The sequence below is a fragment of the Podarcis cretensis genome (genome assembly GCF_951804945.1).
Source record: "Podarcis cretensis genome assembly, chromosome: 9".
Lineage (NCBI taxonomy): Eukaryota > Metazoa > Chordata > Lepidosauria > Squamata > Lacertidae > Podarcis > Podarcis cretensis.
In genome coordinates, this window is record NC_137178.1 from 40,783,135 (window position 1) to 40,798,373 (window position 15,239).

The window sequence follows — 15,239 nt, forward strand, 5'->3', positions numbered from 1 at the left end:
TGTGGCCTGGTGATATGCTCTGTAGGTTCTTTTGCTGCTACAATCTTTAAAATGTAATACAAATTTGAAAAAGAAATAAATCGGACCAGTTGTTCAGGGAATAACACTTGTGTTTCATCGAATTAAAAATGAACACATTTCATGAAGGAATATGCAGTTAAGCACTTAAGATATAATTCCCATGCAGGCTAACACTAGGAGCCTAAAAATATTTTCTTGGCAGCTGGATCATATTGAAAAGAACTTATTTGTAAGTCAGTAAGTATTGAGCTGTGAAAGTTTTAAATCTCATACAGAGGACGTATAAACATGTTTGACATATGGAATATTATAAATGCATATGGGCCATGGGCCAGGCTGCCCTGTTTCCAGCCTTGTCCATGTATTTTCTACATTGCTAGAATATAAGAACATATGCAACAAGAATCCTATTAGATCAGAGTTAGGATGGCCACTTATATAGCACCCGAAAACGAGACAAAGAGGACCCAGAGTTACATATGCTCCTTTACATGTATAGGCACAAAATTAGATATAATTGCTATGATTTCAATAGAACTACATTACATCTCGCCCTAGTGAGGAAGACTGTGACTAGGTGGAAGTTCAAATTGTTGATGAGCAGCTTCAAGGCTCTTGCTGTCCTATCTTTATCAGTGAAAATGTGTCGTGGTTGTGAAATAAGTAAAATTCCTTTCTTTAGGAAAGGGATCAAAAAACAAAACTGCCAATATTGTAATACCTTTATACAGATCTATGGTGCAATCACACTTGGAATACTGTCCTCAGTTCTGGTCATTTCATCTCAAAAAGGAAACCGGAGAGAGGGAAAAGATGCTGGAAAAGCCAGTGATCAAGGGGATGGAGCAGCTCCCTTTTGAGGAAAGGATACAAGGTTTAGGACATTTTCATTCAGAGAAAATGCAAGTAAGAGGAGACGTGACAGAGGTGCATAGCATTATGCATGCTGTGGAGAAGGTGGATAGAAAAATATATTTCTTCCTCTTCCATAATACAAGAACCTGGGATCATCTCATGAGACTGAATAATGAGAAATGCAAGACAATACAAAAGGAAATTGTATTTCCTTTGTCATGATAGAATTCCATATAGGGTTGCCATATTTCAAATAGTAAAAACCAGGACATCCCAAGCTTTTTTTTTAGGAAGACCCCAAAATTGTTGAGCGTCACCTTTTGGAAATTCCCCCCGGATGTCAATTCCACCTTTGAAATCCCAGTAATGTCTGGGAAAATCCAGACGTATGGCAGCCCTAATTCCATATTACAGACTGTAACGATGGCCACATCACTGATATATTTCAAAGCAGATTAGCAAATTAATGGAAGATAGGGCAGCATACCTCTGAATATCAGTTACTGGGAACAGCAGCAAGAGTGTGGCCTTCCCATAGGCATCTGGTTGGCCACTGTGAAAACAAAATGTTGTGCTAGATAGGTCTTTGATCTGATTTGTGTTTATTTTTAAGTTGGGCTAGAGGGCTCTTCCAAAAAAGGGATATCCTTTCTAAAGAAGGACACATGACCACCCTGTCAAGATTACATCTTGCCCAGCATCCTGTTTGCAACAAGAGCCAGTCAAAGACTCCCGGGAACCCTCCTAGCAGTCTGTGAAGATAGCTTCTCATTGTATACCTTCCTTGCGAGCATCTGGTAGAAAGAATCTACTCCCACTGACCATGGTGCTTCCATTTAAATATCATGACTCATAGCTGCTAATAGACCTACACTCCACGAATGTGTCTAATGTTTTTATATGTGATCAAAGCAGTAGAAAGACTATCAATGGTAAAGGCTTTAAGAAGGGTATTAATGGATCTTCTGAAAAGTGCTCTAAGCTCGTCCCAACATCCTGTGGCTATGAATTCCATAAATTAGCTCTCTGTTGTATGGAATAGTACTTTCTTTTATCTATTCTGAATCACCACCATCGTTTATTTATATATCAGTTTTCCATAGTCAATTCTTCTCAAAGCATCTCCCAACATTAGAAGACTTTACGCAACAAATTCAAGCCATTGCATGGAGAGTTACAAGAGGAAAAATTTAAATAGTCATAAAAGTCTTATTTGGCTAATAAGAACATCTGATATACATAGGCGCCTACAAATATAAAAAATCCACTAATAATGTACTATAAGAACTAACAATCAAAATACAAAAAGTGCTCTAAAGAACAGAACAAATTACACCACTCCAAAACTATATGTTGCCCCAGCAGCTTCCCACAAAGAAGACCACATCATGACAAACTTTAGACTCTTTGAGCAGCAGAAAGGATCTTTGTAGCTGGGCTCAGAGTCCTACCCTGCCACGCTAGGTAGAAATGAGTCAAAGAATAGGGATCAGGTCTTGCAGGATTCACAAGTAGATGGTCTCTCTAATTTGAATAATTTTCCTTGGGTGACCTTACGTTCTATTACGATGACATGGAGAAAAATCTATTGCCATCCAGTCTCTTTGTACCATTCATAACTTCATAAACTTCTACTATGCAGACGCCCTTATCATTTTCCTGCACAAAGCCCCAATTGCTTTAGCTTTTCCTCATATCTTTAGATGCAATTTTCTATCTATTTTCCAATGCTAAGAGACTATTTTTGAGACCCGGCAACAGTAGGTGTACACAGTATTCCAGATGTGGCTGTACCATATATATTTATGAAGGCATTATAATACTGGCAATTTTGTTTTCAACTGTTTGCCTAATAATTCCTGAAACAGTGTCGCATTTTGTATTGCTGCTGCTCATTTCAGTGAGCTGTCCACCTTGACCTCAAAATGTCTTTTCTGGGTAGTCAAAGCCAATTCAGATCACACACACACACACACACACACACAGAGAGAGAGAGAGAGAGAGAGAGAGAGATGGAAAGAACGAAAGAGGGGAGATTTTATCCCAATGGTCCATCACTTTAAATTCATTCCAATGGAATCTCATTTGCCATTGCATTCCACATTCACCCAGGTAGGAGAGATCATTTTGGAGCTCCTCGCAGGCAGCGTCAGTTTTCACCATCCTGATTAATTTGATGCCATCTGCTAATCTGCATACTCCATGACTCCCATCTGACTGTGGATTATCATTTAAGAATGTTACAAAGCAGCAGTCTCAGCAGCTGTCCACTTACCGGATATTCTTATACTCTGCCCCTTTAAACTATTAGATAGTTTGTTAAGTTACCAAGAAGACTTTGATCAAGCACTTTGTTAACAAGCTTTTAGGAACTAAAGTATATATTAACTACCAGTTTGCCCCATTAACTTGTTTGTTGACAGTCATTCTCAACAAATTCTAAAAGGTTTGGCAAGGCAGGACTTTCTTTTGCACAATCTTGCTGATTTGTCATTAGCAAGGCTTGTTCTTGGATTTTTTTTTTTTTTTTTACAATTTCAACTTGAATACTGCTATCTATCAATGTATCTGAGACAAAAGCTAGACTGACAGGTCTGTAATTTCCCATATTCACTCAGATCAAATCTGTTCTTACATTGGCTGCATTGGTGTGTGTATAGTCCTACACATGCAGACCCAATAAAGTGCAATTTTTACACACTTGTAGATTATAGGGCAAGTATGAAGAGGTCAGAGGTGTTGTAGGTGGGTGGGTGCTATCCCAGTGCCCCACTGTATTGTTATGAGTTTGGCAGGTTGGGGGGGCAGGCTGTATGCCAAGACCCCATTAAAATATAACAAAGGATTCAAATTCCTGGAATAGCAAGGCTAGCTTCCTGGTGAGGTGATAGCCTAGGGCCATTAAGAAGAAAAAGAATAGTTTGGATTTGATATCCCGCTTTATCACTACCCTAAGGAGTCTCAAAGTGGCTAACAATCTCCTTTCCCTTCCTCCCCCACAATAAACACTCTGTGAGGTGAGTGAGGCTAAGAGACTTCAGAGAAGTGTGACTAACCCAACGTCACCCAGCAGCTGCATGTGGAGGAGCGGGGACGCGAACCTAGTTCACCAGATTACGAGTCCACTGCTCTTAACCACTACACCACACTGGTGGTGACTCTGTGCCAGACAGCAAATGACCCCCTTCTTCAATCTGCTGGTAGTAAGAAAGACAAAGACCAGAGCTGAGAGTTCAGTGGTGTGAGCTAGAAGCTAGAAGTGGTAGGCTGGGAAGGCAGAGAGTAAGAGTGATGTTTGATTTCTTCCTGAATCCATAGGCTGCAGCTATGGAAGAAGAAAGACCTTTTTGGGGTATAATGCTGTGGACCCTTCCGTCATAGACTCAGGTTGTATATGTGTGTAAATAAACCATATATCTTAAAGACACCATAGTCTCTGTTGTATCTCATTCCAAAGGAAACAAGAACCCTGGGTAATCGCCTGGAACCACTGGAATCTCGTCCTGCTCAGAGATTGAGGTGGTGTGAAACAGTATGTTTGCTATAGCACTTGTCAAACATTTTAGTTTAGCTGCTTTGTGGACCATGACCATATCATACCACTAGCCATCATTTACTTATAGCAAAATGGCCTTGTTTACTTTACTAGGAACGCTTACGGGTAAATAGGTTTCTGATCGAAGCCATAAAGTAATCCAAGTTGAACATTTTAGAGCAAGTTAACACACTTATTGGATATACCATTTTTGTCTGGGTCTCCCCCGCTTTTTTATGTGAGTACATTAATGCCCAGTTTTATCTCTTTCATCCTCCAGCCTTTATAGCTTTGCTTCATTTATGTACTTGTTCCAGTTAAGCAGTTAGAAAAAAAATAGCAGCAATATCAGTTACTGATGTACAAAAAAAGTTTTTTAAAAGCCAGCACATAATGTCCCATGAGTCACAACTCACCTTGAACATCTTATAACCATGGCACACATTAAAATACTATTCATTTTTGTGGTGAGGTTAAGTATATCTAAATGCAAATGTTTTTATCTCAATACTTTTATGTCTCAGTAGATTGTGAAGGTTGAGCATCTTAAGACTGGAAGTTAGGAGAAAAACTTTTCATCAGCAGTTTCTAAACACTTAAGAAATGAGGCGGGCTTGTCCCTCCCACCCAACATGCTTCCCTTGTTTCTTCTTTCAGCTATGCCCCATGGGAATATTCTGAATTTCTCTTGCACACTTAGTTTGGCCTCTATGGTTGCTTGCAAAAAGCACTTCACACAATGCTTATTTGGAGCTGAGGTCAGCTAGATAAGCTCCTACCATCCAATGACCACCAGCAATAGCACATGATGAATCCAAATTGTTATGTACTGAAGTTCTCACCCTGGGCCAGCAGGCGGATACTGTAGATAGCTCAGGTCCACATATGCAAATAAGGGATCGAAAGTGACGTTCAGTGATTGGATAGTTACAGAAAATGGTTACTGTTGCGTTCTAGTGGAGCTCTCTATAAGCAGGCTGGCTGAACCCTTCAGTTCAGTTCTGTTCTGGCCTGTGAATAAACAAGAGCTGTTTGAAGAATCGCTGTGTCGTCTGATATGTTCACCCACAATTTAAAACAAATGACCATACTTGTTAATGGGGCTTCTTGCTATGCTGAGCTATATTAGATCAATAACTGGTCTTATGTCAATAACTCGTCCATCCTACTCCACCCAAAATTGGAAGGAATATTAACTTGAATCCTATGTGCACTCTATGCAGGGCTGCCTTTGAAGATCTAGAAACTGCAGCTAATGCAAAATGCCACAGCTAAGATGCTGATGAATGTTACTGCTTTGAGCCTATCATACCAGTTTTGTGTGATGTCCACAGACTGCCAGTTTGTTTCTTGGGTCAATTCAAGGTTCCAAAGCAGCCTAGGAACTGGGTACCTTAAGGAATCCCTTTTTCTATAGGAACCCCCCTTCTTCATGCTCCAGTTATCACCTTGGATTCTGCTTCTTCAATATCCTGAGGCACGTGGTGGTGACCAGGGCTAGGGTCCTGTCTTTAATGGCACATACCTTGGCTAGTGATCTGCATCAGGCCCTCAGTCTACGCTGTCTTTAAGACTTGACCATTTTAAAAGGCCTTCAGCCGAACATTTCCTCTTTTGGATATTTTGAGGTTTTTAAAATGCTAATATTTTGTTTGTGATTTGGTTGAACTGTCGATTATTGTATTATTCCTTTTTTAAAAAAATAAAATAAATGCAACTCACCATGTATTTCTTCTGAAAAACAGGCAGGACATTTTTATTTTTATTTTACATTTTAAGAAGGAAAATGCAAAAGTTAACAAAAGGTAAGTTTTCCATATTATCCTCCTTTGGCAGCCTGTCTCCTGCTCCATCCCACATAGTTCAGGAAAGGCCCTCAATGCCATGAAAAGGCTTTTGGGGGGCCTGCAACTGACTGTAGTTTAGCTATCTTAAGATCCAAGTCACAGGCTCTTTGGGATTTTCTAGTCTCCCCCATTTTCAGTGTCTTTCCTGGAAAGCAAGAACGTGGTTGCTAGAGAAATGCCAATTAGACGGCTCCAAGCATAATCTTCAAATCAATCATTACTGGAAGGTGAATCTTTTGCTTCTGCTGTGTACTGTCAGGAAAGCGGGTGTCAATAACTTGTGGAATCTCCCCCTCCACTTCCCTGCTCTATGAATGTCTGTGCAAAGGAGGGTGATCCTCATCACTAGGAGGCCTATTTAGGACAGGCAGTGTGGGCAGCAGGCACATTTCTCCCTCCTTGCTGACTGCAGGCTTCTCTTTCAGAATTTAGAAACAGTATTGATTTAGTGTCTTGAATGTCTGCATGTGATTTATAACAATGAACACATAGCACAGGCTGTTCAGGCAGCCTTTTTTAAATGTCCAAAGCTGTACAAAATGAGAGGGGCCCCACTGAGCGCTTCCCATTCTTCTCTTATTGTGTTGCCTTGAAAATCCACCTCCTTCTTTGAAAACCATTCCTTATCCCTTGATAAAGATACAACAGAATAAGAATGAAGGCAAAAAAAGAAGAAGAAACACCCCACTAAAATGAAATAAATGGGAATCTATTAGTGCTTCTTCTCTTTCTTAAAAAACTGTTTTCTCTAGTCAAAAGAGAAAAAGTAAGCTGCTTTAGGCACCTTTTGGTAAATCTCAGGAATTATAATTCTTCCTTTCAGTGCTTCACAAAAAAATGAGTCTAGGCCCACACTGTTTGGCTAGATAAAATGAATAAATCTGTGTTATTTGTAAAAGGCAGAAATAATTTAATTCAAAGTAAGCTCTACTTATTTAAATGGAATTTATTTCCAAGTAAATGTACTTAGTTCTGCAGCCAGACATCTTGTGAGATGGTAGGACTCTTCTGTAACTATACTGATTTTGCCTTTCTTGCTTATTCTGTCTTTTCATACACATTGCAAAAAATAAATAAAATCACAGGATACTGGTTGTGGTATTAAGCATCAAGTAAGTTTCAGCTTTCAAGTTCTAGTTGTCATGGCTGAAAATTTGGTTTAGAAATTTATAGGCAATAAATTGGGAAACTCAGAAACCAGCACAAAGGCTGGGAAACAGTTGCAAGGGAAACAGCAGAGGAAAGTTTTGGTGCCCTTTGCCACTCCTTGTCATTCCATGGTTAGAAAGGACATAATCAGTTGTAAGAAAAACAAGCCTGTAGTCTGTACCGCAACCCTCCCCAATATTGCTGGACAACTATTCCTACCCATCCCATGTTGGCTGAGGTTGATGTTGGTTGAAGTTTAGGAACATCTGGAGGACCACAAGTTCCCCATCACTGCTGCAGCTTGTGCACTTACTACTGGGGACTATGTGCCGTGTAAATCATTGGGCTGTATTTCCAAGTAAATATACATAGGTTTGTGCTGCACGAGAAGCTGCAGAACAGAGCTTTCTTTGCACAGAAGTATGACCATTTTGGCTCAGACAATGCACATTCCCTGCCCAAGTGGTTCTTTGGCGTATCTGTGAACATTCAAGTGACTCTTGTTTTAACAGAAATGCTTCTTGGATGGTACCTGTCCATGTCCCAAGGGCCACCCCAGGCATTTCCCTCTGTAACCCAGTACGAACCTTGTGCATGAGCTCAGTGATGAACCTAGTCTGTGACAAGTGTATGAGCAACACCCCACACACTACTTCACTTATGCTATGTCCTTGGGTACTTTATGTTAAGGATAAAAACTCATCAGGAGAGATGTGATAATGCATTAACACAGCAATCAGTATTCAGCATTGCTAATTCAATATTCTGGAATTCTTTGATCTTTTCCTACCTAATTGTAAAATAGATAGATGGAAGTTCCATGGAGAATGTTGAAGTTTCTGCTGCTGTAAATGAAAACAGGCTGTTACACAAGTAGTGTTTCTGCTCTGCAGCACCATGGGGGAATCTTTGAGGAACTTAGCTTATCAACATGTATATAAACTGCTGAGGAAACAGAGCTTCTCCCTTCAACCTCTCAGATATGAACAACACCAAAATGATAAATTTCATAAACAGTAAGCACATCAAAACCTGAGGTTCACTAAAACATTTCTGACTTCGTTGTCATTGTCCTTGGAGGGGGCGGGGAGATTTAGTTTCATACATGGATCTCAATCTTGCCAACAACAGCTGGCAAAAGGAATACTGAAACACAAGAAGCTAAATTTGCTGCTTTTCACGTGCATAGAAAAGTTGCCCGGAATATTTTTTCTTATATTGTCACTCAAGCTCAGTGCAATATTTATTTCAATAACCATCTAAACAAACTTGAGGCTCCAAAATGCATTCCAAAGAAATTTGCTATCAAATACGTATGCTCAGCATTGTAATCTAAAAAACAATATTCACTATCAGGATTCTCTTTGATGCTTGAGGAAGGAGAATACTGAAAACAAGGGAATAAAAGAATATTGAAGCTTCTTGGGTATGCAGAAGAAGAATATGCTCTGAATTATAATGGGCTGACAATAGCCCTCAAACTTCCTCTATTGACTGAAGTTGGTTTTATAGTACAGAGAATCTCAAAAGTTGCACAGGATGAGAAATAGTTGAATGTGCTGCAAAAATTGGTACTTTTTAGTCCTATCCCATTCGTCACTTTACCTGTATCATCAATTTAACGAAAGTGGTCAAAGCTGAAGAACAGTGTGTTTGAAAACTTCCCGTGTGCCAATCTATTGCCTGTCTTTTTCTACTTCACACAAAAATTTCCCTCTTTTGAATTCTGTCATTCAATACTTGAGGGTAACCATGTTTCACTTTATTTAATCTCTCTCTCTCTCTCTCTCTCTCTCTCTCTCTCTCTCTCTCTCTTCCTGTCTAGCTGTATCTTTAAGAATACCAGGGAGCTTCTCCATCCTGCCACAAGCAGTGGTCAAAAGACCCAACACAATCTACCTCATCTATGGCATTTACACTTCTATGCTACTATTTCTGCACATGCTTTTCCTCTAATATCCCCACCCTCTCAAGCATCAGTAAGATCTACGAACAATGCTAGTATTATTCAGATTAGACACAATGAAGTCAATTGACATGATCAACTTAGGTTCATTAGTTTCAATGGGTCTACTCAAAGTAGAACTTGCTTGAATACAACCCTATACTTGTATATGTATATTAATTCTGTGAGGCAGTGTACAAGTTTGTTCACCATGGGATAGTGTCCCTTTGTCTTCTTGATTTTGGAGCTGGCAGGAGGAGTCACCCCCACTCCTGTCACCCATGGGGTGCTTGGAATGCATTTAAAATGCAGTGCAACATGGGGAAGCCCCAACCCTTCTCTTGAGCTTGGAAACGAAGGAGAGTGGGAGGTCATTCCTGCAGTTGTGATGTTTTTCTGAAGGGCCATAGGACACTGCCTATCTTGGAACCAATGAGGCCTTTAAACTTACGCTGTGCTTTGGAAGTGCTCATAGCACGCTTACAGTTATTTAAACTATAGCCCACTTAAAAAAATTGGAAAAGGTGGGATCTAAAGTTTAAAATCAGGCCGAGTGGCTGTCAGTGCTTAAGAAATATATTCTATTTTAAGAAGTCTGAACAGATTCTTTTCCAGAATTTTTTAAAAGGTTATAAATGGAAAATATATTGTGTTTTCAGTAGACCTAGAAATAACTTACCAGATGGTACAAAGAAACACTAATGTGCAACTGTTTCTCACATCTATAATTATTACCGGGGGGGGGGGGGTAGTTAAGCCACTAATGCAACAGTTGTAAATAATTTTAAGACTGCAGGCCCCAGATCGGAAGAATAAGGTAAAGTCACAATACATGGAGTCAAGAGGAAGAAAACATAAGATATAACTGCTGAAGGAAGCACTCTCACAGGACAGCCACATCTCTGATTAACTGTAGGCATATCTGGCAGAAAAACTGCAGCAATTAATGTCCCTCTCTCCAGATATTAAGCACTAGCTGGAAGAATTACACAGTGGTCAATTTGTGGTCTCTGCATTACACTATCCATGCTGCCTGAAGACACAATAATTGGCAATTTTGATTTCTTGGAACAGGAATGATATTGTTAAGTAACACTGATACACACACCATGGCAGAACTTGTCTCAGGAAACAGGAGAAACAATATTTTAAACTACAAGGTGGACACTTCGTGAAAATACTCATCCACTGGTAGGTTTTTTGAATGTCAGGATAAAAGGAAATGAAAATATTTACCTTCAGAATTATAGTGCCACCTGATGACATGATGGGTGGCAGTAAACAAAGTTCATTCAGAATGGGGTCAATGCTTATTTTATAACATTGCATTCACTCTGAATGGACTTTTCTTGCCCTCAGTGACATTGTCTACATCGCTACATGACTTCATTATGTTTCATCACAGACTGGGATCCCTCCAAGATAAAAAACAAAACAAAAAACAGCCATGAAATGGCAGTGAAGCAACAGCATACAAGCAATAAAAAGCTCTGAGTAGAAATGGGAGGGGGGGCAGTTAAAAGAAAATCAGTGAACATTTTAGTCTACCAGAATAAAAACACTACTGTTATTCTGAATAATAAAATAGGCAAAGAGCAGATACAATTCTACCACTGAGTAGCTGTCAGAATTGTTATTCTTTAAGTCAAATCATGATCTCAAATCAACAGGGTGTAAAGATGTTTGAAAACACCAATCAGGAAGAAAGAGTGAAGGACAGAGAACCAAACAGAGCCTCGGTTACTGACAAGAGTGTTTTGAGCGGTCTCACTAAATTCTGGAAAATTCATGGGGAGGAAAACTGACACATCGCAACTAAAGGTTCTGCTCAGAGCACGTAAGTCCATCCTGTCAACACTACAGTTCCTGTGCCTCTATATTATTAGAAGAGCGATTTTTGCAGGTACATATTCTCAACCCTGGCAGCGCTGTAACATGAGAAGCTGCTGAAATTGCTTCAGCTGCAACTGTGAAAAGCTACAGGGGCCCTGACCAGCACAGGCTTAGTTCATACAGTATATCTGTTCCAGCTACAATATGATCTTGAGGTTTTACCTCATAAATGTATTTCTGCTTCATCTAGGTAGGTTGTAAGACTAACTGGACACTGCTAACCACAGATTCTAAGCAGGGCCCAGTATACCCTGTATAAATAGTGGCCATCTAAAAGTTATAGGGAGAAATGCAACAGGTTGTCATGGAAACCAGAGGACTCAGAAAAGAGAGTAAAAATGCCCCAGGGAGGAATTTAAGGAGGAAGTAAGGAAGTGTTAGCTGAGGAAAGGACTATTTGAAATATAAAGAAAGGCTTCTGTCATAGAAGGCCTTTTGTGACAGAAGAAGGGAATCCAAGGAGAGTTATTAGGCTTCTGAACTGAAAATCTGGGTGGAAAACAAAAGGACCCATCAGCTGCACAATGGAAGACTCCACATTTAGAGGAGAGTTACAGCTGAGGAACTGCCTCAACAGCTGGAATTCAGCAGTGGTCTACTTTTCTGTCTGCAAAAAGTAAGATAATGAATGTGACTATCAGATCTGACACTGTCACTGAAAACAAACAAAGCCTATTCAGAATGAGGACAACACCTCTAATAGGCTGGAATCAGCAAAGTGGCTAATGTAAGAAGCATTGCTATCACTCCACACTGGTTTTATTAGCCCTTAGTGACATTTCACAGTAACCAAAGCTGCTTGGCTATTGACAAGTTGCATTGTCCTCTTTACTATATAATTCTGAACTGACTTGGATTTGCCCATGTGATTGCACAAGGACACAGTGCTTTGAAGAAGAAGGAAAAGGAGAAGGAGAAATGGCTGAAGCAGGAGAAGAAGGAGTGAGGAAGCAATGGCAAAGATCAGCAGTTTATAGGTTTGGTGTGAGGAGTGACACTTTGTAGTCCACTGTTTTTAGAAAGTTGAGATCACACCCAGCACTGACCAAAGCCCTCTCACAAAAATAAACTGTCAATGAGGTGGCACTGTTAATAAGAGGACACACTCTGTTCTTGAATGGGGGACTGACTTAACACAAAACGTGGCAGCAACACCCCCCCCCAAAAAAAAAAAAAGAATCCATGCAGCGGGGACAGGGGATACACAGAAACATAAGCATTGCTAAATAAAAATGTTGAATCTTAAGTGCACTTATATAGCGTCAAACTCTATGGAACCTCTGAGTGCACACTGACAAGGTCAGGCAGCGATGCTGCAGAAAGGGATACTAGTGGAAATCAGATGGATGTCAAATAAGCCTCAGTTTGTCATGTGAGTTTTCAGTCACTGAAGAGACAGCAAAACTCTTCTAATGTCACAGGGCAGAAATCCACCAAACTAAGCAAAGCAAGAATGACTAGTTAGATATGCGTATTTAGAAACTCATTTCTTGGTTTCTTGACATAAAATTGGTAGTGCCAGGAGGCTCAACCTTCTACTTCTGGCTGACAGCTTTGTATGAAGACTGCATTTGTGTGGGTCATTTTAATCAAAATGAAAGACACATCCTATTAAGGCAGCTTTGCTGACAAATAATTAAGATGAATTACTAGCATTCAGCTGCCATGCTGGGTGTCGGGTTTTAGGAACCTTCTGAAGCTCCTGTTGTATCATGCCTTTGCTCTTTGTACTTAGCTTGCAGTCAAACTCAGCATCCTAACTGCCAGAGAATGTTTTAATCCTAAACCTGTCACTACATATTATTTTCACAGGTTCCTGACATTTCTACATTAAAACAGTTTATAAGTAAAAGTTAACAGAATCTTAAGGCTGAAGGATTTATGATTCACAGTGTGAAACAATCAACTTTCACACCACTGGGCAAAGAGAGCTATTTGCTTGCCTTTGAAGAGCAACACTTAACACGGAATTTATGTACCGGTATATTGAATCTGACTTGACTGTTTTTATGATGACACTGTTTTTATAGCACAGGGTCACATGATCCAAAGTGTTTGGTCATGTAAAAATAGTTTATGAAAGTTCTGTTTGGGGCTAGTAGGTTTTATTGTCTACTGGTGGCAGTTTCATTATTATACTTGGGAAAGTTTTATTTTCTCACGTTAATTTGGAATGAATGGAGGGGGGAGGAATCTGTGTGCAGAACCACACCAAACATTTAAAGCACACTCAGTGCATCTTTCAAGCACCCGACTCCCCACCAAAGAATCCTGGGACCTATAGTTTGTTACCGGGCAGCAATTGTAAGGTGTGAATCTGCCCCAAGACTTCATGTTGAATAAGTAAGTTCATGACTAATAAGTCCAGGTAGAGCTGTCAGGTGCAGATAATATGGAACAACGTGTACCTTTGGGTAGTGACCCAATTCTTGCATGAGGTTTGGCATAGCAGAAGACACTCATATTGCTGCATTAGCATTCTTTGCTTCAGTCAAAGCTGAGGAAGAACAAGGGCAGGAAGTACTATATCTATTGCCTATTATGATGTGTCCTACAAACAATTCATTAGCTGTGGAGGCACTGCCAATCTACATCAGGTATGGGGGACTTGTGGACTTGTGGATCATCCCTGATCATCCTGGCTGGAGCAGATGGGAGTTGAAGTCCAACATCATCTGGATGACCGTAGTTTTTCCACTCCTGATCTGCATGGACAAGGAGAAACAAAGAACTGAGAATGCCACTGGAAGGGAAGTACTAAACATGGGAAGGAGGAAGCATTCTATTGGGTCTCTGTTGTACATCAGCAGCTGTGCAGGGCAAAAGTAGCAGCCAGGCTTTCCAAACCCATATCCCTCGCCAAATGTATTAGCTAGCATTTATGAACACACCTCTAGCATCTTCTTTGACTGAAATTCTGCTGTGCTCCTTTTCCATTTCAACAGGCTACCATTTACACAGCTGCAGTGGAAGCAGGAGAGCATCCGCTGATGCCCCAACCACCCCACCAGTTCTGGTCCAGTCATGCACCAGAGAGTGCACTAGCTGCACTGAGAGTGGTCCCACCTCACTTGCCTGGCAGGTAGGTTAGGCAAAGATGTAATGGTAGGTCCAAGATTAATCCCATAAGCTTCATGGTTGAATAGGAAATAGAATGCAGGTATCTTGGGCCCTAGTCTAAAATTCTAACCACTACTCTATGCTTTCTATGACATCTCTCTCCATCCTCTGTTTTTAGCATTAAAAACTAATCCTGAAACTGTCTATACTAAGAGATGGGTGAACATAATTTGTTAGTATGGATAAAATTAACCTAAAAGCTTCCATATTTTTAACAGGATTGCTATGTTCAGTTTAACTTGCCCACTGCATAATATGAGAAGGGCCATAGCACATACCAGGTTCAATTCCTGGCATCTCCAGGTAGGGCTGGGAAGACTTTGCCTGAAGCCTTGGAGAGCTGGTGCTGTCAGCCAGTGTCAACAGTACAGAGTTAGATGGGCCAACGGCCATAAGAAAGCTTCCTATGTTCCTTATATGTAATTAGACCCAACCTTTGTTTATCTAAAAAATGCATATATCCCAGTCTCTCTGGACTGCAACACTTCAGAAGGTGGTGGTTATGGTGGTGGGAAGAAGAAGAAGAAGAAGAAGAAGAAGAAGAAGAAGAAGAAGAAGAGTAGTAGTAGTAGTTTGGATTTGATATCCCACTTAATCACTACCCTAAGGAGTCTCAAAGCGGCTAACAATCTCCTTTCCCTTCCTCCCCCACAACAAACACTCTGTGAAGTGAGTGAAGCTGAGAGACTTCAGAGAAGTGTGACTGGCCCAAGGTCACCCAACAGCTGCATGTGGGGGAGCAGGGACGCGAACCCAGTTCACCAGATTACGAGTCCACTGCTCTTAACCACTACACCACACTGGGCAGATGCACATCAAGCATGCTCTGCATTTAAAAGGCCAGCACATGAGGGAATGGTTTTAGGCTGGACTT